The 21,044-nt window shown below is 52.3% G+C and overlaps 1 protein-coding gene across 9 annotated transcripts in view; it reads left to right on the forward strand.

The window, feature by feature from the left end:
• The first annotated feature begins 6,880 nt into the window (after positions 1-6,880).
• The window catches only part of P2ry6 (pyrimidinergic receptor P2Y6), a 36,962-nt gene continuing 22,798 nt past the window's right edge, over positions 6,881-21,044 (forward strand). For 4 of the 9 annotated variants that reach the window (XM_052714117.1, XM_052714109.1, XM_052714115.1 and 1 more), the window contains exon 1: positions 18,624-18,876. The gene's annotated coding sequence lies outside the window, so the exon portion shown is untranslated. Of the gene's footprint in view, positions 7,079-18,623; positions 18,890-19,783; positions 19,924-21,044 lie in introns of those variants that run through there. The other 5 variants (XM_052714110.1, XM_052714121.1, XM_052714111.1 and 2 more) reach the window with 3 other exon arrangements.

Here is a 21,044-nt window from a genome sequence, read left to right on the forward strand (position 1 = left end):
GGCCACCAGAATGCTGCAGAGGTCAGGAGACCCCCGGCATTTTGGTCAGCAGATGTCTATGGGCTGTCCCTTCCTTTACCAGGGACTCTGCTCTCCTTTAATGTTGCCAGAGAATGTGGCAGCTCAAGGGAGAGGCGCTCTGGTGGGCACGAGATGGGAAGGTCTCGAATCCAGAGCCCTGGGGAGGAGCTGCCAGGCCAGGAATTCCTGGGTTATGGATGGGTGATTGACACTTGGGTGGGCAGCTGGAATGCCGTGAAACTGTGAAGGGGGCAATTTCGAGGAGGGGCTTCCCAGCAGGACAAGGGCCGGTCACTGCTGCTGGACCACAGGGCACATGGAAACCATCTTGGGGCTCCTGGACCTCAAGAAGTAGGGTGGAAGCAGGGCGGTGGTGGCGCACGCCTTTAATCCCAGCACTCGGGAGGCAGAGCCAGGTGGATCTCCGTGAGTTCGAGGCCAGCCTGGGCTACCAAGTGAGTTCCAGGAAAGGCGCAAAGCTACACAGAGAAACCCTGTCTCGAAAAACCAAAAAAAAAAAAAAAAAAAAAAAAAGTAGGGTGGAGGTGCTGGGAACATGTCTGTTTTTGAAAGCACAGCACCCCAAGGCTGGGAATGACAGGGCCAGGGAAAGATTCAGGAGTTTCTGGAAATGCCAGACACAGCCTGTTCAGTAGCACGTCGTGCTGGGTGCCTGCCAGCTGCTCTGGCCAGTCTTTCCAGGCTCTGAGGCAGAGGGCTGACTGGATCTAGGAGGGGGAGGAAGTAAGTTCACTGCCAGACATAGTTTGAGGGAGGGCTACTGACCTCTCCTGGGGCCTCAGGGCTGGGTCTGGCTCCTGAGCCAGCTCTTGCAGATCCCCCCAGGCCACTCACTAAACCTCAGTGACATGACAGACTCTCTTTCTCCTCTCACTTTGCTGGCTGCACTCCCTCAGTCTCAACCCGGGGCATCTCTTCTCCTACCTTCAATTCACCTCTCCACTCCAAAGAGAGCATAAGCCACCTCAACCAGCCTGGGTACAGCACCGCTGTCTCCAGCCCGCTGTGCCTTGAGGTGAGTGTTGGGATCAAACCTCTCGTTGAGTTTCAGAGTGAGCAAGTGTGGCAACTGGAGCCCAGTCTCCATGGAAATGGGGGTGATGCTCTGCACACCCAGGAGGATCTGGGACAGTGGGCCAGTCAGGCAAGGAAGGATTGGACTGGGCGCTGTAACTCATGCCTTTTATTACAAACTTGAGAGGCAGTAGCTGGTCGATCTCTGTGACTTCCACCCCCAACCACCTCTACAGAAGGAGCTTCAGGCCAGTCAGCCAGGGCCACAGAGAAAGACTCTGTTTCAAAAAGAAGGAAGGAAGGAAGGAAGGAAGGAAGGAAGGAAGGAAGGAAGGAAGGAAGGAAGGAACGAAGGACAAACGGGAAGGAAGGGCCTGAGAACAGCAGGAGGATACTAAGAAGCAGTTGGGATGCTCCAGGTCCAGCTCCATCTTCCACTCTGGCTCTTGCAGACTTTTTCAAGGGCCCGCCTGGAGAGCCAGCAGGCCCTCACCCCGAAGCAACTGCTGTGGAGTCATCTGTACCCAGCTACACCCACCCCTTCTGCTCCTCAATAGAGAACAGCTCAGCCTCTGCCCAAGAGCTTATATTAGCTTTTACAGCACATAGGCTCTAGGAGCATTGCACCCGTGCTGGCCAGCATTGGCAGACAGATGTTTTAGCTCTTTTGCCCTCGATGGAGGGTGAGGGGACATATCAGAGACATATTCCATGTAGCTCCCCACCCCAGAGATTCCCAGCAGCACTGATCCCCGGCAGGACTCTGCTCAGTCACCACCCTGAGTCCTTCTTCCTTCCTTCCCCTGGATCATCTCCCAAATAAACCACTTGTACTTGAACCTCTGCCTCATGGTTCCCAGAATTCATTATGCTCAACTTCACCTCAGGTCAGTTACTTGCTGTCCCCTCTCCAGAAACATGTCCCCAGCCTCTGTCCAGAGAGCCCTAGTCATTTTGAATACTCAGCTGAAGATACTCTTGAGTCCTGAAGTCCTGTTCTCCCTGCCCTGAGGCTGGGCATCTCCTGTACTTCTGCGCATGTCTCTGTCCCAAATCCCACCACATTCTACTCTAGTTACCCTTGCATTGGACAATTCCAGGGACCAATGGCCATGAACTTTCACCTTTGTCCACCCAGTGCCCTGCATAGGCAGGGGCACACCACAGGCATTAATAAATAAATGAACAATGACGACAGCGTAAAACCTCCAAAGAATCCTTGTTCATTCCTTCGCTCAGACATCTGCAGAGGACTGGGCCCAGGGCAGAGACTGGCTCATAAATCACAGACACAGTGACTGCCCAGAGAGAGGCAACATCGGACCAGAGTGATGGGGCATGACAGATAGGCTAACGATAGGGCATTTCGGGGTCCTGGGGGAATCTTCAGTGTCTGGGGTGCTGGGAGCCAGAGAAAGCCTGATTAGGGGGTGTAACCTCCTTATGCTAGCCCCACCCATCCTCTTCCTCTTCACAGAGTTGGAGAGTCAGGAAGGAAAGGCACAGACAGTCTCATGGAGCTCCTGCAGTCAGTCAACCCCTCTTCCCTCAAAGACAACATCCACCCTACTGGCCATGCCTAGTTACATCTTTGCGCTCTTTCTGTATGAGTGAAATGCTATTTCGTGTGTCTTGTTCTTACTTGTTGGTTTATTTATGTTTTTATTTTGAGACAAGGCTTCACTATGTAGTTCTGTCTGGCCTGGAACTCACTATGTAGACCAGGCTGGCCTTGAACTCAGAGTGACCTACCTACTTCCCCAGGGCTTAAAGGCCTGTGCCACCACATCATGCACACTCATGTGCACACTTATGTGCATGATGTCATACTAAGGGTACTCTTCTCTCTACATGTGCAAATATATATATATATATTTTATCACACTATGCTTGTGTGATTTTAGCCTTTTTGATGTGTTGTTCTAGCTCATTCATTTTATCTATTATGTGTATTCCACCATCGTGTGTGTATGTATATATATATATATATATATATATATATATATATATATATATATATATTCCATCATTATGTGCAGTCACTCTTCAATATTAAAATGTAGTCTATTCCTTTATTATTTTTATTATGTGTTCATTAATTTTTAATTAAAATTGTTTTTACATTTATTTATTTCTTTGTGGGAAGGGGGCATTCACACCACCACACACATGCGAGGTCAGAAGACAATGTGAGACTGTGTTATCATCTCCTCCTATCATGTGGGTCTCTAGGATCAAACTCAAGTCATCAGGCAGCAAGTGCTTCTACCCACTAAGCCGTCTCAGACATAATTTGTTTTAATCTGTCCAAACTCTCAATTAATTTTTCCAAATATCATCACAATTCTTTAAAAAAAAAATTAGTAATCACCATTTCTTCATACTATGAAGTCACATGGTCTAATATGGTATCTAGTAGTCACATGGGGCAGTCTCTCTCTCTCTCTCTCTCTCTCTCTCTCTCTCTCTCTCTCGGCTCTGGAGATGAACCCGGGGCCTCCACACCTGCTCAGCCTCTGAGCTACATGCCGATCCACGGCCTATTTGAATTTAAATATGAGTTGTTGGCCCCCTGTGCTTAGAGGCTACATTAGTGAACAGCGAACACATGAGTTAGTGTGCTCTGTCGTTACAGAGGATGGAAGCATTTCAACCCCAAGGACTGTGCGGGCCACCGGTCAGAGGATGACGTTCAGAGACGGGGGCTGGAGGTCCCTCTGCACTAGCCAGGTCCTAAGAGTCAGAACGGAGGAGGAAAAGGAGGGACGGTGACAATCAGGAGGGACGGTGACGATCAGGAGGGACGGTGACAATCAGGAGGGACGGTGACAAACAGGAGGGACAGTGACAATCAGGAGGACGGTGACAATCAGGAGGAACAGTGACAATCAGGAGGGACAGTGACAATCAGGAGGGATGGTGACAATCAGGAGGGATGGTGACAATCAGGAGGGACGGTGACGATCAGGAGGGACGGTGACAATCAGGAGGACGGTGACAATCAGGAGGACGGTGACGATCAGGAGGACGGTGACGATCAGGAGGGACGGTGACAATCAGGAGGGACGGTGACAATCAGGAGGAACGGTGACAATCAGGAGGGACGGTGACAATCAGGAGGACGGTGACAATCAGGAGGACGGTGACAATCAGGAGGACGGTGACAATCAGGAGGGACGGTGACAATCAGGAGGACGGTGACAATCAGGAGGAACAGTGACAATCAGGAGGACGGTGACAATCAGGAGGACGGTGACAATCAGGAGGACGGTGACAATTAGGAGGGACAGTGACAATCAGGAGGGACGGTGACAATCAGGAGGACAGTGACAATCAGGAGGGACGGTGACAATCAGGAGGAACAGTGACAATCAGGAGGACGGTGACAATCAGGAGGACGGTGACAATCAGGAGGACGGTGACAATCAGGAGGACGGTGACGATCAGGAGGGACGGTGACAATCAGGAGGGACGGTGACAATCAGGAGGGATGGTGACAATCAGGAGGAACAGTGACAATCAGGAGGATGGTGACAATCAGGAGGATGGTGACAATCAGGAGGGATGGTGACAATCAGGAGGGACGGTGACAATCAGGAGGACGGTGACAATCAGGAGGACGGTGACAATCAGGAGGACGGTGACAATCAGGAGGAACAGTGACAATCAGGAGGACGGTGACAATCAGGAGGACGGTGACAATCAGGAGGGACGGTGACAATCAGGAGGAACAGTGACAATCAGGAGGGACGGTGACAATCAGGAGGACAGTGACAATCAGGAGGGACGGTGACAATCAGGAGGACGGTGACAATCAGGAGGGATGGTGACAATCAGGAGGGACGGTGACAATCAGGAGGACGGTGACAATCAGGAGGGACGGTGACAATCAGGAGGGACGGTGACAATCAGGAGGGACAGTGACAATCAGGAGGAACGGTGACAATCAGGAGGAACGGTGACAATCAGGAGGGACAGTGACAATCAGGAGGACGGTGACAATCAGGAGGACGGTGACGATCAGGAGGGACGGTGACAATCAGGAGGGACGGTGACAATCAGGAGGGACGGTGACAATCAGGAGGGACGGTGACAATCAGGAGGACGGTGACGATCAGGAGGGACGGTGACAATCAGGAGGGACGGTGACAATCAGGAGGGACGGTGACAATCAGGAGGACGGTGACGATCAGGAGGACGGTGACGATCAGGAGGGACGGTGACGATCAGGAGGGACGGTGACAATCAGGAGGGACGGTGACAATCAGGAGGAACGGTGACAATCAGGAGGGACGGTGACAATCAGGAGGACGGTGACAATCAGGAGGACGGTGACAATCAGGAGGACGGTGACAATCAGGAGGGACGGTGACAATCAGGAGGACGGTGACAATCAGGAGGACGGTGACAATCAGGAGGACGGTGACAATCAGGAGGACGGTGACAATCAGGAGGGACAGTGACAATCAGGAGGACGGTGACAATCAGGAGGAACGGTGACAATCAGGAGGGACGGTGACAATCAGGAGGACGGTGACGATCAGGAGGGACGGTGACACCACACCGAGGAGCACCTGCTGTATGTCAGGCACTGTCCTGTTCTGCTGCCCTGACGGTCACCATCTGCAGCATCGATCTGGTGGCCATTCCTAACTGTAGTCTGAGGCTGAGTCACCAGCTGAGTGGCCCAGAACAAGCTACAGTCTCAGAGCCTCTGTTTCTTAGTCTGTAAAATGGACAGGTAACACTGAACTTCTGGGTGTCCTGAGCACCAGGAAGCTGCTTATGGTGCAGAACACGTCACAAACCTGCACTCGGGCTCTGGAGTCAGATTGTCTCGCTCTGAATCTTACGTCTGCCACTTACTAGCCATGTGACATTGGTAAGTCACTTCAGCTCTCTGTGTCTCCGCTTTCCCACTTTCAAAATAGGGGTCATGAGAGCCGGGCGGTGGTGGTGCACACCTTTAATCCCAGCACTCTGGAGGCAGAGTTCGAGGCCAGCCTGGTCTACAGAACCAGTTCCAGAACCGCCAGGGCTACACAGAGAAACCCTGTCTCGGAAAAACAACAACAGAAACAAAGAGCTGTCCTGGGGCTGAGGCCGTGGCTCTGTTGGTGCAGTGTTTGACTAGGTGCTAAAAGCCCTGTATTGGGTCCTCGGCACCGCACAAACCTGATGCACCCTCTCATGCTTATAATCCCAGAACACAGGAAGTGAAGGCAGGAGGAGCAGAAGTTCAAGGTCAGACTTGGGTACATATCAAGTTCAAGGTCAGCCCAGGATGCAAGAGACTCTGTCTCAAAATACAGATAAATAAATAAATAAGTAAATAAATAAATAAATGATACAGTGAAAGCATAGCCCCTGACACACAGTAGATAATTGTAAAATTATCCTAAAACAGCTCACTTCCCCACCACTCCATCCTCACCATCCTAGATTTATAAAATTATAAAATTCAGAGCTGGGAAGTTGGGGAAATCAGCATTAACTCTCTCTCTCTCTCTCTCTCTCTCTCTCTCTCTCTCTCTCTCTCTCTCACACACACACACACACACACACACACACACACACACACACACACACACCGAAGGGGAAGGGGGAGGGAGGGAAGGAGGGAGGAAAGGAGGGAGGGAGAGGGAGTGGAGAAACTGAGGCCAGGAAAGGAAGGGCTGGAGTAGCTAGAGAATCCAGAATTCAATATAGCGGCACACACCCCGCCTAGGAGCCCTCCTCTGCAGCCTGCTGCCTGTTTAACAATCTATCACCGCCTCCTTGTCCCACCAAGGGCGGGCAGCCCAGCCCTGTCCTGCCTGGGCGGGACTCCAACGCAGGGTGCCAAGGCCACCGAGCCACAGCCGCTCTCCCCAGCCATCTTGCTCTGGTAACGCAGGGCTCCAGGGACTCTTGGGACCAGAGCTGCAGCACCTCGCAAGGCCCCTCATTCAGGTAGCGGGTTCGCCTCCTGGAGCCGGCAGCCCAGACTCTGGACCGCGCGGGCTGGTGCTGCGCAGCGCAGGTGAGCGCGCACGCGGGGCGGGAAACGGTGGCGGTGGAGACCAAAGGGACCGGAGCTGCAGGCGTGGGCACAGGGGGTGCAGGACAGGCCTGTAGGCTGTGGGCTGCTGGTCCTCTCCCCGGGGCGGCTGGAGGGGGGGGGGCGGGGAGAATTAGGTGAACAATTCCTTGGAGTGACGGTGTAAACAGTGCCTGATTGCTGTGTACAGTTAGTGTGAGTGTGGTGTGCCACGTGTGGCGGACAGATTATGGAGCCTAAGTGACTCCAAGAAGTGTGTGGTGTCTATGGCTAGGAGTGACTTTGCCAGGGTGACACATGGCTTCCACAGCACGGGTGCTGGAACACCATGGAGACTGCTTTGCCGGGTGGGGTTTTGAGGCGTCTGCTTTGTCGGGTATAGGCGCCACCATCGCCAGGTGCTGAGCTAGATGATGGAAGGCGATCAGCATCTGTGTATTGGTACCACTGAAAGCCTCCATTCCCTTCCTCCTCTTCCTCCTCTCCCCTCCCCTTCCCCTTTCTCTCCCCAGACAGAGGCTGCTGTTGCCTAGACTAGCCCTGAATACCTGATGATCCTGCCTCCATCCACCTCTCAAAGTACTAGAGCAGTGGTCCTCAGCCTTCCTGATGCTGTGACCCTTTAATACAGTTCTTCATGTTGTGATGACCACAACCATAAAATGATCTTCATTGCTACCTCATAACTGTAATTTTGCTACTGTTATGAATTGTAATGTAAATATCTGTGTTTTCTACTGACCTTTGTGAAAGGGTTAGTTAATCCCAAAGGGTTGAGAACCAGTGTGCTAGAATTACTGTCCTCAACCAGGTGCTGAAAAGTTTTTAGAAATCGCAGATGACTCTCGCTTTTGTGCCTGGGGCTTGGGAGAGTGCAAACTCACCCTGGATACAGAGGAATGTCAGAAGCCAGGCTCCCTGATCGTCTTCATCTCCTGCCCCTTCAATATGCAAGAGACATTTCTCTGAAACCTCATCCTTTATCTCCAAAATTCCCGTGGCTTCCTCTCTAGTGTTTCTGCATTTGTTCTCACGTGAAACATCACTCTCACAAGGCTTCATCTGGAGATCGGACTTAGGCTTGGCAGTGTTTACCCAGTGATGGGAGCCCTCCAGCACCCTGCAGACAGACAGCTTCCCCACCCTCAACTGACTGGAAAGGGCTGAGACGCCACAGCTCACAGCTTCCTAGTCAGGTATGTGCTGTGTGCTACAGGAGGGTGTCTTGGTCACTTCCTAGTCAGGTATGTGGTGTGTGCTACAGGAGGGTGTCTTGGTCACTTCCATGCAAAGGCCAGAAGACCTGAATTTCTAGGGAGAATAAGGGTCTCACTTCTAAGGCACCTGCAGGACCCTGAGGGGCCATAGAGAAGGAGCTTCTGTAGCAGCCTGCGATGACAGGGTGGCCTTGGCATCCCGGTGTGTTTCAGTCCCAGCTCTGGCTTTTTACTTACAGGACTTGGGGGAGGTGGTGCTGCCCCCCAGTACCTCAGTTCTTTTCTTTGTAGAATAGAGATATTAATAGTATTTACCCTAGGGTTATTGTGAGGACTGGCCAACTTCCTGCACATAACTAAAGTGTTTGCACAGTACCTGACTCATTAAAACACTTAGCAGCCGCTGTCAAAACCATGACAACAGTGATGGAGGTCCCCGCATGAATGGGTCCCTGCACACCTCCAGGAACTCACTTCTCACAGAGTCAATAGTTTTGAGAGACAGGACAGGTGGAATCTCAGAGCCCTCCAAATTGGGCAACTGTGGAGTCATTCCTGTCCCCAAACTGTATCATCTCAGTTGCCTTCTCAGTGGCTCCAAGTCATAAGCTAAGAAGGGAAACTGCTTGGCTGGGGACAGAGCGTGGGAGAAAGGCGGAAGGGAAATGGGGTTTTAGATGGGTCCATTCTGATAACCACTGTGAGGGACAGACAGATGGCCTGTGTACTTAGAGTGTGAGCTTGGGAACTCCGAGGGGCAGAAGCTAGTGCCCCTCTCCCCAGAACAAGGAACACTGAGATGAGCAGGATGCAGAAGTTTGACATTGACCCAAGGCAGTTCCTGGGAGTTGGGGGAAGGCTGAGATCAGAGTTGAGCTACGGGCCCACATGGACCAGGAAACCCCTCAGGCTAGACTTGATTTCTGGGGCTGAAACATTTGTGTTGGCAGCTTAAGAGCTCCTATTCCTGCTAACTTCATAGGGCCAGTTTGGAGATGGTGTGCCCAGAGGCCTTGGAGGACAAGGGGACATAAAAGGCAGTGTTGGGAGCTGTGGAAATATTTTGGGGGAGGGCATGTAAATATATCTCCTGTGTCAGGGTGCTGTAATGGGCTGCTGGAAGGCTCAGGCAGAAGCAGGACCAGCCATTGTCTCTGTTGTCCACTGTCCCCAAGCAGGGATTACTTCTTTCCCAGAGGTCCCTTGTGCTATGCCACAGGGTCTGGAGGACAGAGCCCAGCTGAGCAGGAGGTGTGGCCCTCACCTGACTTGCTAAGCAGCCAGTGAGGCTGGCTCTCTCTTCTCAGCTGTTAGGAGGTGGGGCCCATGATGCCGGCCACTCTTCTGGCCTGGTTTTCTTTAATCTGTAATTCTGGATATACTTACGTATGGTTCTAGTCCTCATATTACTTGGTGCTTAGATTCATAAGCCCACTGCTTCCTTTTCCCTATGTTTCAAAAAGCAACGGGGAAGCAGGAATTGGTAAAAAGAAAATGGATTTATTAACAGTTTGGCCAAACCATGAGGCATGGAGGTCTACCTTCCACCCTACTATGCCTAGGGCTACCTTAGAATTTACAGAAAGCCACAAAAGGGCCAGGTATGGCACATGTCTTTAGTCCCAGCACTCGAGAGGCAGAGGCAGGAGGATAACAGTGAGTTCAAGGCCAGCCTGGTCTACATAGCGAGTTCCAGCATAGCCAGGACTACATAGAGAGACCCTGACTCAAAAATAAATAAATAGAAAGCCACAACACAAAGGTAAAGACACATGTAAATTTAGCTGTGAGACAGGTCTGGATCTTTTCTGGAGTCGCCGGTGGCCTGGCCCGAGAGTGCCTCCGGTCTCCCCTACACAAAGATTTTCATTCAAACTCAAAGGGTAAACAGTCTTAAAGATCCCATTTTTCGTTTGCTTTGGTTTTTCGGGGGTTTTGGGGTTTGAGACAGGATCTTGTGTAGTTCAGGCTGATCCGGCACCCACTATGTAGCAGAGACTCCTGATCCTCCTGCCTCTGCCACCCAAGTGCTGAAATTACAGAGTGCTGAGTTCCAGATATGGGCTCCTGTGGTCTGCAAGATCTGCCCCTCCTGCTGTGTTTTTAGACAGGGTCTCGTGTATCCTGGGCTGGCCATGAATTCACTGTGCAGCGGGGGAGGATGTGGAATGTCTCATCCTGTCTACCTCCTGAGAGCAGGCATCACAGGCATGTACCACCACGCTCAGGTTCTGCAACCCTGGAGATTGAATCCAGGGCTTCACGTGCGCAAGGCAAACACCCTACCAACCGAGCCTCATCCCCATCCCTGAGAGAAAACACTCCCAGGGGGTATTGTGAGGTGTAAGATTCCTCCCTATTCTGGGCCCAGAAGAATTGGTAGTTGTTGGTTCTGATCTTGAACCATGAGTAGAAACCTTTTCCAAGTCTTCTTTGGAGGTTAGCTTCAAAACCTGACTCCCATATGCCTGTGAAGCATACTAACTCCTATAAGTGAGAAAGGGAGATGACCTTGTATCTGCAGGAAGAGGACAAGGGTCTCTCTTGGTTGTTGTTTTGGTTCTTTGAGACAGTGTCCTACTATGTAGCTTTAGCTGGCCTGGAACTCACTATGTAGACCAGGCTGGCCTCAGATTTATAGAGAAACACCTGCCTCTGCCTTTGTGCTGGGATTAAAGGAGTATGCCACCACTCCCAGCCATGTATAAATGTCTTTTAGAATAAATAGTTCCTTCCCGGTCAGGGCTTCAGTATAATTACCCTGTTAGTCTATGACTATCCAAACAATCTTAATGTCTGTAGCCCAAACTCCAACCTTATACTCTGACAGTAATATGCCCTGATTCCCACTCTAATGCTCCAGAATTCTGCACCCCACACCTCCGCACCTCCCACTTTGGCAATCTGACATTCACAAGCTACCGTGGAGGTTGGCTCGCAGAAATACTGGAGAAGCCCAGGAAAGGTACCCTTCCTTCCAGCTAAACTGGACCAAGGATGGTCAAGTGGCCATGCTCCCAGGAATGATGACAGTGAGCGCAGAGCCTCCCCTCACCACACACACACCAGACAGTGGAGGTACACATTGGGCGTGTCTCTCAGGGGTGATTGAACTCAGTGGAGGGGAACATCCGGGTGCTGTTCAAAAGGAAAGGGTTGTGGAGACACTGGGTACCTCTGAGGGCCATTAGAAAGAATAAGGAATGCAGAAGAAGGAATCCCAGAGGTCAGCCTGTTCTCTCCCCTCCTCAGGCCTGAGTGGACAGAGAGATTCCAGTGGAGCTGCAGGAGTGGGCATGCGCAGCTGGGCTTTAACTATGTGGTTTTTATGCAGTCTGGTCCCCTCTCCTGGACTGAAAACTTGGCAAACAGGACTAAGACTGCTCACGATCCTCTGTCCAAAAGTCTGTGTGTGGCAGAATGCCACGGTGGAGGGCAGTCTTCAGTCACTAGCTGAATGAGCTGTCCCATGAGGAGAGGCAAAAACAACCTGGTCATCCCCCTCCTCTCCCAGCCTCCACCACAGAGAACTTGATCTCAGAACTAAGACTAACAGCCTGTGGCTTGGCTTGTCCTCCAGGAGATCACAGGGATGGCTGAGAGTTCAGGTGGGGGCTGGGTCTCACCCCTTCCCCGGAGGCATTTCCACACCAGTCCTGTCTGAACGGCCGGACTGAAGGAAAGAGCTGTAGCTTCAGGGGCAGTCCAGGCAGGAACATTCTGAAGGTGGTGAATGAGTGGAGGGGTCCTGGCTCCCACAGCTGGGAGGCAGGATGAGGATGGGGGTGGCCTAGGTCCAAGTAGTGAGGGATAGGTGTGAAGGGCGGGGAGGGCTCACACACCAGCCCCCCCACAGTCGGCTCCTCCGGTGGGTCTCTTCGGCAGGAAGGAGCCTACTGGACACATCCTGGGCCTCTGCCTTCATTCTCCTGCCCCCTCCCCTTCCCGGTCACCCAGTCTACTGACATCTCTGCCCTTACGGCAGGACCCCAGCTCTGGGGTCCTCCCCTGCCTCTTCCCTTAAGCCCCCATTCCTCCGCCCCCTGTCTGGCAAAGTGGCTTCTCCAGCACACTGCTCCACTGCTCTCCCCATCCTTCCCAGGGGTCCCTCAGCTCCTCCTGGCTCTAATGATCTTGAACTAATGCAGTCATGGCACAGTTACTCTAGGCGACCCTCCCACTTCACACGCGTCTCTTCCAGTTGTGTCTGACACCTGTTCTTCCCCACTTCCTGCTGTGCCCTGAGGCAAGAGGGAAAGGGTTAAAAAAAAAAGAGAAGGCGAAGTGGGCACCTTTCGGGCGTGCCACTAAGCAAACACACCAGCACAAGAGTTAGTCTAGCCAGGTGGTGGTGGCACACGCCTTTAATCCCAGCACTCGGGAGGCAGAGGCAGGCGGATCTCTATAAGTTCGAGGCCAGCCTGGTCTACAGAGCGAGATCCAGGAAAGGCGCAAAGCTACACAGAGAAACCCTGTCTCAAAAAACCTAAAAAAAAAAAAGAGTTAGTCTAACAGGTTTATTGGGGGAGGGGGAAGGGGAGAGTGAACGTGTGAAAGGCCATGTCGGAAAGGGGACATGAGAAAGGCAGGCAGGCAGACAGACAGAAAGACAGGGAAGAAACAAGAGGAAGAAGAGAGGCAAGAGGAGGTAAGGGAGAGAGCTGTGCCCAGCGGGCACCTTTAAGGGGTGCACACGTCATATAGCTGATAGGGGAAGGCACCTGGCAACAGGTGATGAAGTAACTCAACTGCTTTGGTGGCAGAGGCAGGCTGCTGCCTCAGTGGAGTGTCATGGCTGCAGGTCCAGCTCAGGTCCCTCCTGTGTTATGTCAGAGACGCCACAGGACAAGGCCCTGTGGGCGACTAAGCCCTTCTGTATGCAGCTCCTGCATGCCATACACACCCTGAATGAGCTCTCTCTGTGGAATCCTTCACTGTCTCTGGCCATGGCACACTCTCCACTCCTCACGGCTAACACTGACCTCACCAGAGGGCTAGAAAGTCGGGGCATCGAAAGAGAATCACAAAGAAGAAAGAACAGTTCTGAGTCAGTCCTCTGGCATCTTGGCCCCTGGACTCCGCCCCCCCCCCCCCCCCAGCACTCATTCTTATGCGTTCTTTAGTTCTTCACTCAACTCCAGTTAAATGTCATGTTGTGAGTGCCCCTCTCCTGGAGGCCCATCACCTTGTCATTCCTGCCCCAGTGACCAGGACCTTCAGCCCCAACCCCAGGACCTCAGACAGGAGGAGGAAAACCCTTCAATCCCATTGTCCACCCAACAGCCTTGTTCCTGAAAAGCTCCTGTGCGCTGGAGTCCTCGATCAGTCGCCTGAGGCTAAGCTGAAAGGTGGCCAGAGTATTTCCCCAAAACACAGTGCTCTGATCCTCATGGGGCACACGGCGCTCCCCCTCATAGAACACAATGACCTACAGAGCTTGACACAGGACTTTCTCTTTACGTTCTTCTGAATGTTCTTTGGCTCAAGGTAAAAAACTCCCATCCCCCCCCTCAGTAGCTCTTGTGCATGGAAGTTTCACCAAACACACATCCCTGATAGCATAATGATTGTAGGAGGGTCTGTATGAGTGACTCAGAAATGCTACAACCTTGTCCTTTCCCTGTGCCCTGGGGTAGTCTCTTTGCCTCTATCTATCTATCTATCTATCTATCTATCCATCCATCCATCCATCCATCCATCTATCTATCTATCTATCATCTCTATCATCTATCATCTATCTATGTATATCTATCATCTCATCTGTCATCTAACCTATCTATCATCTATCTATCTATCTATCTATCTATCTATCTATCTATCTATCTATATCTGTCATCTCATCTATCATCTATCTATCTATCTATCTATCTATCTATCTATCTATCTATCTATCTATCTATCTATGTACCTACCTATCATCTCTATTTCTTGCAGCTGGAGCTTATGTTTAACTGATTGTGTTGCCCTCCCCAATGAACACAGGATTATCCCAGTGATTGGCTCCGCCCCCTCAAGCAAATATTTGCCTTCTTTTTATCTGGGGGCGGGGAGCCATAAATCCTTTCTGGTTTTCTCTTTCACTTTGGCTTCTAGGATGTTTGGTCTCCATCTTAGCCTGTGTTTCTGCCTCTGATGTCCCGGATCATGTAGCACACTTGGCTATTGTTTGAGTCACCCAGCTCCCTCTGGACAGGAGTGGAGTAAGTCTAAGGCAACCATTGATTAACTCTTCTGAGAGAGTCCACTGGCTTCTTGGACTTTCTCCTTTTTTCTATTGTCTCTTCAGTCGCATGAGTCATGAGACACCGCTCGCATGGGGAGGGCATGGACTGGTTCAAATCCTTGCTCTGCCACTGTGAAGCTTTGAGAGTGTCAAACAAATCACTCTGAACAGAGAAGGATAGCACTGCAACTCCCTTGGCTGGTGTGGGAGGGCCAGCTGGGCCAGTCTCAGCACTCAGAACAAACAGTTCCGGACCCATCATAAGCATTGTCCCGGAGGGCACTGGGGAGGCGCTGATTCTTTCTGGAGTATTCTGTAGCTAAGTTCTCTAATGTTGGAGATGCCTTCTAGTAAGTTGGGGCGGGGCTTCAGCCTGCAGCTCTGACACTTCTCGGGATGCTCCAAGGTGCAAAGTTCACACTTTTAGTTGACTTAAGTTAGGCTGATCTGTGGCCAGAATCCTCCAGTAGATCCAGAAGGGAACAGAGGAGCCTGGACTAGCTCCTGTGCCCTCATTCCCACCCTGAGGCTGGATTCTGAGCTGAGCTCCAGACAAGAATCATCAGTCTTTATCTGTACAGAGATTGGCTCTCCATATTTAGCCCAGAATGGGCCTCTGCCTCCCTAGCGTTGGGATTACAGGCAGCGCCGCCACATCCAGCAAGGACTGTGTGACACTCTTGCTCATCACCAAGTCACCCAGAAGAGCCCACCAAGCCCAGAGGGCAGAAAAGAACCTAAAGCCTGAGAAAGCGGAGAGTGAGGTTTCAGCAGGGAGAGGCCTCCTCCGCCTGGGAATGACCCTGTCCCCTCTGAGCTCCCACTAACCCACACTCTGACCTTTGACCTCCAGAATGCAGTGTGACTTTCCTGAGTGCTTAAACATGTCATTCATTTTCACGTTGGTGTGCCCACATACGTCTGCACCACAGCGCACACCTGGAGGCGAGAGGACCGCGTCCTGGAGTCCGTTATCTCCTTCCACCTTGTTGAGGCGGGGGTCTCTCTTGTTTCCGCTGCTGCGCGGTGTACCCCAGGCTTCGCTGTCCTAGTGCATGTTCAAGCCACCCATCTCGCTGCAGCATTACAAACACATTCCACCGTATGTGGCTTTTTACGCGGGTTCTGAACTCAGGCCAGGCTGTGCAGGTAGCGCTTCTGCCTTCTGAACCATCTCCCCGGGTCTAGCGCATCGCTTTGCGCCAGCGGCTGGGGACTAAGTGGGGATGTCAAGAGCCGCTTTCTGAGGGACTTCTGCTTGTTCTCTCTGTGTGGTCTGGCCAGGGCCTTTATGGGGTGATCAGAAAGGGTGGGCCCCCCACACCACTAAGTGGCCTGTGTCTGTGGGAAACCTCATGACCTGTCCGTGAGGGAGCAAAGATCTAGCAGCCCTGTGAGAACTCAAATCTGTTCCTGCCATCTCTTCGCTGGCTCTGCAAGAGCTTTGCGTTATCTTGCTGAACTAAGCTTAAACCCTGTGTGGGTTGAGCTGGACATGCGTGCACACGTATGTAGGTATGCGTGTGTGCTGTAGACCTGTGGGCTGAGTCTGAGTGTGATGGACACACTTCAGTGTGGGTTACACCATGACACAGGCTCTCTGCTCCTCTGCTGGGTGTCTGTACTTCCCTAAGATGTACTTCCCACAGCAGGCCCCAGATCCTGGTGGGATGGGTTGGAGGAACGATGTGGCTCAGCCAGAGCACCCCACTTCCCCCCAGTCTGTGTACACCGCCCAGCTTACTAGCCAAGAGCTTGAAGTGATGCCAACACCCAGGGGCCACATCTCCTCCTACAGAGCCCGGCCAGGTCTCTCCTGTTCCAGACAGAGCACTGAAAATAGTGCTGTCCCTCTCATATCCTGAGGGCGGCAAGGAGCCACTGCATAGAGGTCTTAAGGTTCTAGGCTATACAAGAGATCGTCCCTGCCACTGGCTCCTTCTCAGTGCCTGCTCTGTGTGGGCAAGAGAGCTCTCATCTCTCATCTCTCACCGCAGAGAGCACAGTTCTGGAATACACCCAAGGAAGGCCGGGAGGGAGACCAGGAGCTTGAGCCGGGAGTGTTCATCAGAGACGGGGCTCTCGGGAGAGCCTGGCTGTGTGGGAACACCTGACTTACAGTTTGAGGCTCCAGCCAGAGAGCGCATGAGGAAGGCTACTGAAGGTCTGAGAACAGCGGGGCCTTGACCGTTGTTCCGGAGAAGGCCACCTCCAGGACTGAGCTGGCCCAGCCTGCTTAATCCTCTAAGCCTTCCTCCTCCTCTTATGCAACTGCTTTGTTACTGGGAAAGTCAAGGAGCCTGCGGTGACTGCTACCTTACAAGTCTCCCGTGGCATCTGGGCTGCCCTGGGATTGTGGCAAGGACTGTGGGCCACACTGCTGTGGACTGGGGGTTCCAGGGTACCCCAGAGTGAGGTATGTGGGCAGCAGGGGCGTGCAAGCACTGCACCCCACACATCGTGAATGGGAATGCACTGCTGACGAGCCCCACACAGGCGTGTGTACCCAGCATTCCTCCACACTGGCTTCCATGCCCTCTCCCACCTGGGAGCCTGGCCCTCAGATACTTTGGGGCTATCGAATCCACCGCCTCCTGTATTCCTTTTCAGGATCTTTCCTTATCTTCTCTACACAGGGGCAGAGGGACCTTTCTGTCAGTGGCCTACTGTTGTTTGGAGTGATGGCATCGTTTTCTCTGAAGCCACACTTATTTCCCATCAAGAGAATGGGCCTGCTCGGTGGGGGCCTGCCCGGGGTCTCAGAATGTGAGCAGCGTGTAACGCCCGGTCCCCTTGGTCTGCATACCACCTTTGTGTTGCTGTGATGACCACTCTTCATGACACCACCAAGATGCAAGTGTCTTCACTTATTATATTTTTACATCTTACAGATGGGAGAACTGTGATCCAGAGAGGGATGGACACTGGTTGAGGCCATACAGCAAACTAAAGCAGAGTTGACCAAAGCCACCCTATGCCTGGGCTAGGGGGAAAGTGCCCTCCGCCTCTGGGGCTTAGTGTGTGGGAAACAGGCTTGGTTTGGAGCCTAGGGCACGGGGCAGGCTGGGACCAGTCATGTGGGGACTCTTCATCTTCCTGCGCCTGGAGCTGCTTAAGCTCCCTCACAGGTCTCTTGCTGTGAGGCTCCTCTTTTACATGCCAGGGAAGAGGACCAGAGGGACAGCAAGGACACTGCCGCTGTGGTTTGTGACTCAGACAAGGCCTCTGTTCTCTGGTCCAGCACCTCCTCTGCTGGTGCCAGAGGATGTACTTCCTCTCCTGGCCTGCAGAGGGCGTCTCCGGAGACTAGCCTACACGGCATTTGGGACTGAAGCAGTACCCAGGGGGCCCGGCCTGCTTCGATCCTGTAGGGCAGGGCCTCCTCCAGGCTGGGTGGGCTTCTCCAAAGGATAGGAGATGGTACAGGGAAAGAGAAACCTAGGAAGTCATGCTGTGTCCACCTGAGGAAGCTCCCGGCTCTTTGCCCCACATCTCTCTTAACTTTTCTCTAAAGCTCTCACCTCAGGTCAGAGACCTTGTTTTGCCCTCCGGCCATCTTGAACACCACCAGAAGAGAGCAGGGGCATGGTACTTGTAAACAAGAGGAAGAATGGAAGAAGGAATACTCCTGTGACAGGGAGGGGTTGCCCTGGCCAGTCAAGGACCCAGACAGCTACCCATTGCCTTCTGGTCCTGCCCAAGCTCCAGTATGGATTGAGGCTGGGGAGGGGAACAGCCACCCAGGTGTTACCCTCCTCCAAGCTACCCTCCCTCTGAGGATACATCCTTAGTCCCTGGGGAGCCGTGTCTAGACCTGCATGGTTGGAATCACAGTCAACAGATTTCTTAATCTTGGGGTCTGGGTCTCTCTTAATGGGCCTTCCAGGCACTGCTGAGAAACCAGGGTAATTGTTCCCTGTGGCGTTAATGAGCAGGAGCAAGGCTCTGCCTAAACTCAAGAGAGACCAGGAGGGGAGCTGGTGTGTAACTAGGAGCCTCCTGAGTCCAGTCCTGGGCCCTGAATGCTCCCTCCCGCCATCCTCCCAGCAACCCTCCGGCTAAACTGATGGGACCCATTGCTTGGGTGAGGATGCAGAGATGAGGGTGACTGTCTCCTGGCTGGGCAGTGGCCGAGTCAGCCAGACACTTGAGCAAGATCTCCAGATCCAGTCCTGGCCCTGCCATTCAGAGCTCTGTGGGACAGTATCACTTCCTCTCCCGGCAACATCAGTTCCCTCATCTGCCACCTCCCAGACTCTTGCACTCTGTGGCACAGGAACTGCCCGGTGGCAGGGGCTGCTCCAGGAGTCTGGCTTACTCCAGGAGGTTGCTGAGTCGGGGTGAGTTTTCCAGGTGAGGGTGTTTCCCTCCTCCGGGGCTTGCCACTCCCCACCCCTGCACACCACTGCAGTCCTGGGCTGGGTGCAGCGGGCTGAGCAGGTGTGGGTGGGTGTGGGCCCTCCTTCCTTCTTCCTTTTCTTTACCTAGTACTGCCCAGAACTAGGCTGCACACAGGACTGGAGTGGAGGAGATGGGGACATGGGGACCTGGCTGTGCCTTGAGTAGGGCCGTGGAATATGATTTGGACAGGATTAGGACAGGATTTGGAGTTGTCGAGGTCTGAGTTTGAGTTCTGAATGTCATAAGACATTCTTCCTTTCTGGGCCTGGACTTCTTACTCTGTGAATTCTAACTTTTCTAACTCTGTGAATTCTAGTAGCCGAGTATTTAAAAACTGTTCTGTGCTGGATGGTGAAGCATACACCTTTAATTCCAGCAGAGGCAGACGATCTCTGTGAGTTCAAGACCAGCCTTTTCCTCTTGGTGCATCTCTTGTGAGTCCCAGGCCAGTAAGACCCTGTCTCAAAAACAAACATAAAACTGAAAACCTGTTCTTTGTCAAATGCTAGAGAGTACAGAGGGTCCCTGGGGAGGGACTGGGTGGTTCTCAGAGATCCTCAGGCGCCTTGGCAAGAATAAGTAGGAAGGATGCCAAGATACAGTGGAGCCTGAAGTTGACCGCACTGGGAAAATGGGTTCCTGAGTCCAGGCATGACTTGTTAAGGAGAAGAGGACAGTAAATTGATGTACCTGGGGCATAGGGCTAAACCTTTCTCGGACTTTCTGTTGACATTTGACTCTGCTGACCCTGACCCAGGGAAGGCAGACAGAGGTCCTGAGTTCGGTACTGGTCTCCTGAAGGTCCATGGAATTCACACAACTTAGAGACTATTCTCCATCCCTTAGTATCAAATGAGATGAAAAAAATGAACGGGCCTTTGCAAGCTATGAAGAGCGCACTTTCTGCTTTTTGAGATCATCGTACCTTGTTGCCCAGGCTAGCTTTGAACCTGACTCAGCCTTCCCAGTGCTGGGATTACAGGCAGGTACCAAGTCCTGTGCCTTCGGTGGTACATCTGCTCATGTGTGAAAGGTAAAGGTGTGAGTGTGCAGCTTGTGAGCATGTGTGGCGCGAGTGTGCCTGGACACACTCTCCAGGTCTGCCAGTGGGAGTTTCTCTACACTGCTGAGACTCCATTTGGCTGGGGAGGAGGTTCAGCTTGCAGCAAAGCCTGAGTGAAGCCCTGGGCTAGATCTTCAGCATTACATGATACTGAGTGAACAGCTGAGGTCCCATGACTCGGGATGTAGACACACAAGGGTCAGATGTTCAAAGTTATCCTCAGCTGTGTAAGGAGTTCAAGACCAGCCTGGGGAAATGAGACTCTATATTTGTGTGTGGGGGGGTGTATTTCCTTACTATTTGTTAGTTTACTAGGAAGGAGGCAGGGGCCCTAGACTAGAAACTAATACGTAACTATTGTCTCTAATTTTTGTTTGTTTGTTTGTTTGTTTGTTTGGAGTTGAGGACCGAACCCAGGGCCTTGAGCTAGGCAAGCACTCTACCACTGAGCTAAATCCCCAACCCCTAACTATTGTCTCTAACCTGTCCCCTCGCCTCATTCGGAGACTGGTCCTACAAACTCCACCAGGAGCCCCCTGCAGGGCTGGGGAATCTGCCTGGCTCCTCCGTGAGGCCCAGCAGCCACTGCCTTCTCTCTGAAGCTCAGAGTTGGCTGGGTGCCTCAACTGTCCCATTGAATCTTTGTGACATCCAATGTCTTCTGGAGGTGCTACGGGTATCCCATTTTACCGACAAGGAGATAGAGGTCTGTAAGGGGAAATGCCTGTCTCGGGATCTGGGGGATCCAGCCTGCTAACAGGAATACTGGATTTCAACTCCTAACTCCGAAATTTAGTTCTTCGTAGTGGCAGCCTAGCTAGTGTCGGCTGTTTGGCCGAGTGAACAACTGAACAAAAGAGCAAATGACTCCTTTGACACAAAGCTGAAAGTGTGGGACTGGGGAAGTGGCTCAGTGGTTAAAGCATCTGCCATGCAAGTGTGAGGATGGGAGTTTGGATCTCCAGTGAGTGAAGTTGCCCAGCCATGATTCCAGAGCCCAGAGGGTTAAAGCAGACCAACCAGAGTAGCTGTACTGACGAGGTC

The sequence above is a fragment of the Peromyscus californicus genome, unplaced genomic scaffold, assembly GCF_007827085.1.
Source record: "Peromyscus californicus insignis strain IS unplaced genomic scaffold, ASM782708v3 Scaffold_4__1_contigs__length_199733344, whole genome shotgun sequence".
NCBI lineage: Eukaryota > Metazoa > Chordata > Mammalia > Rodentia > Cricetidae > Peromyscus > Peromyscus californicus.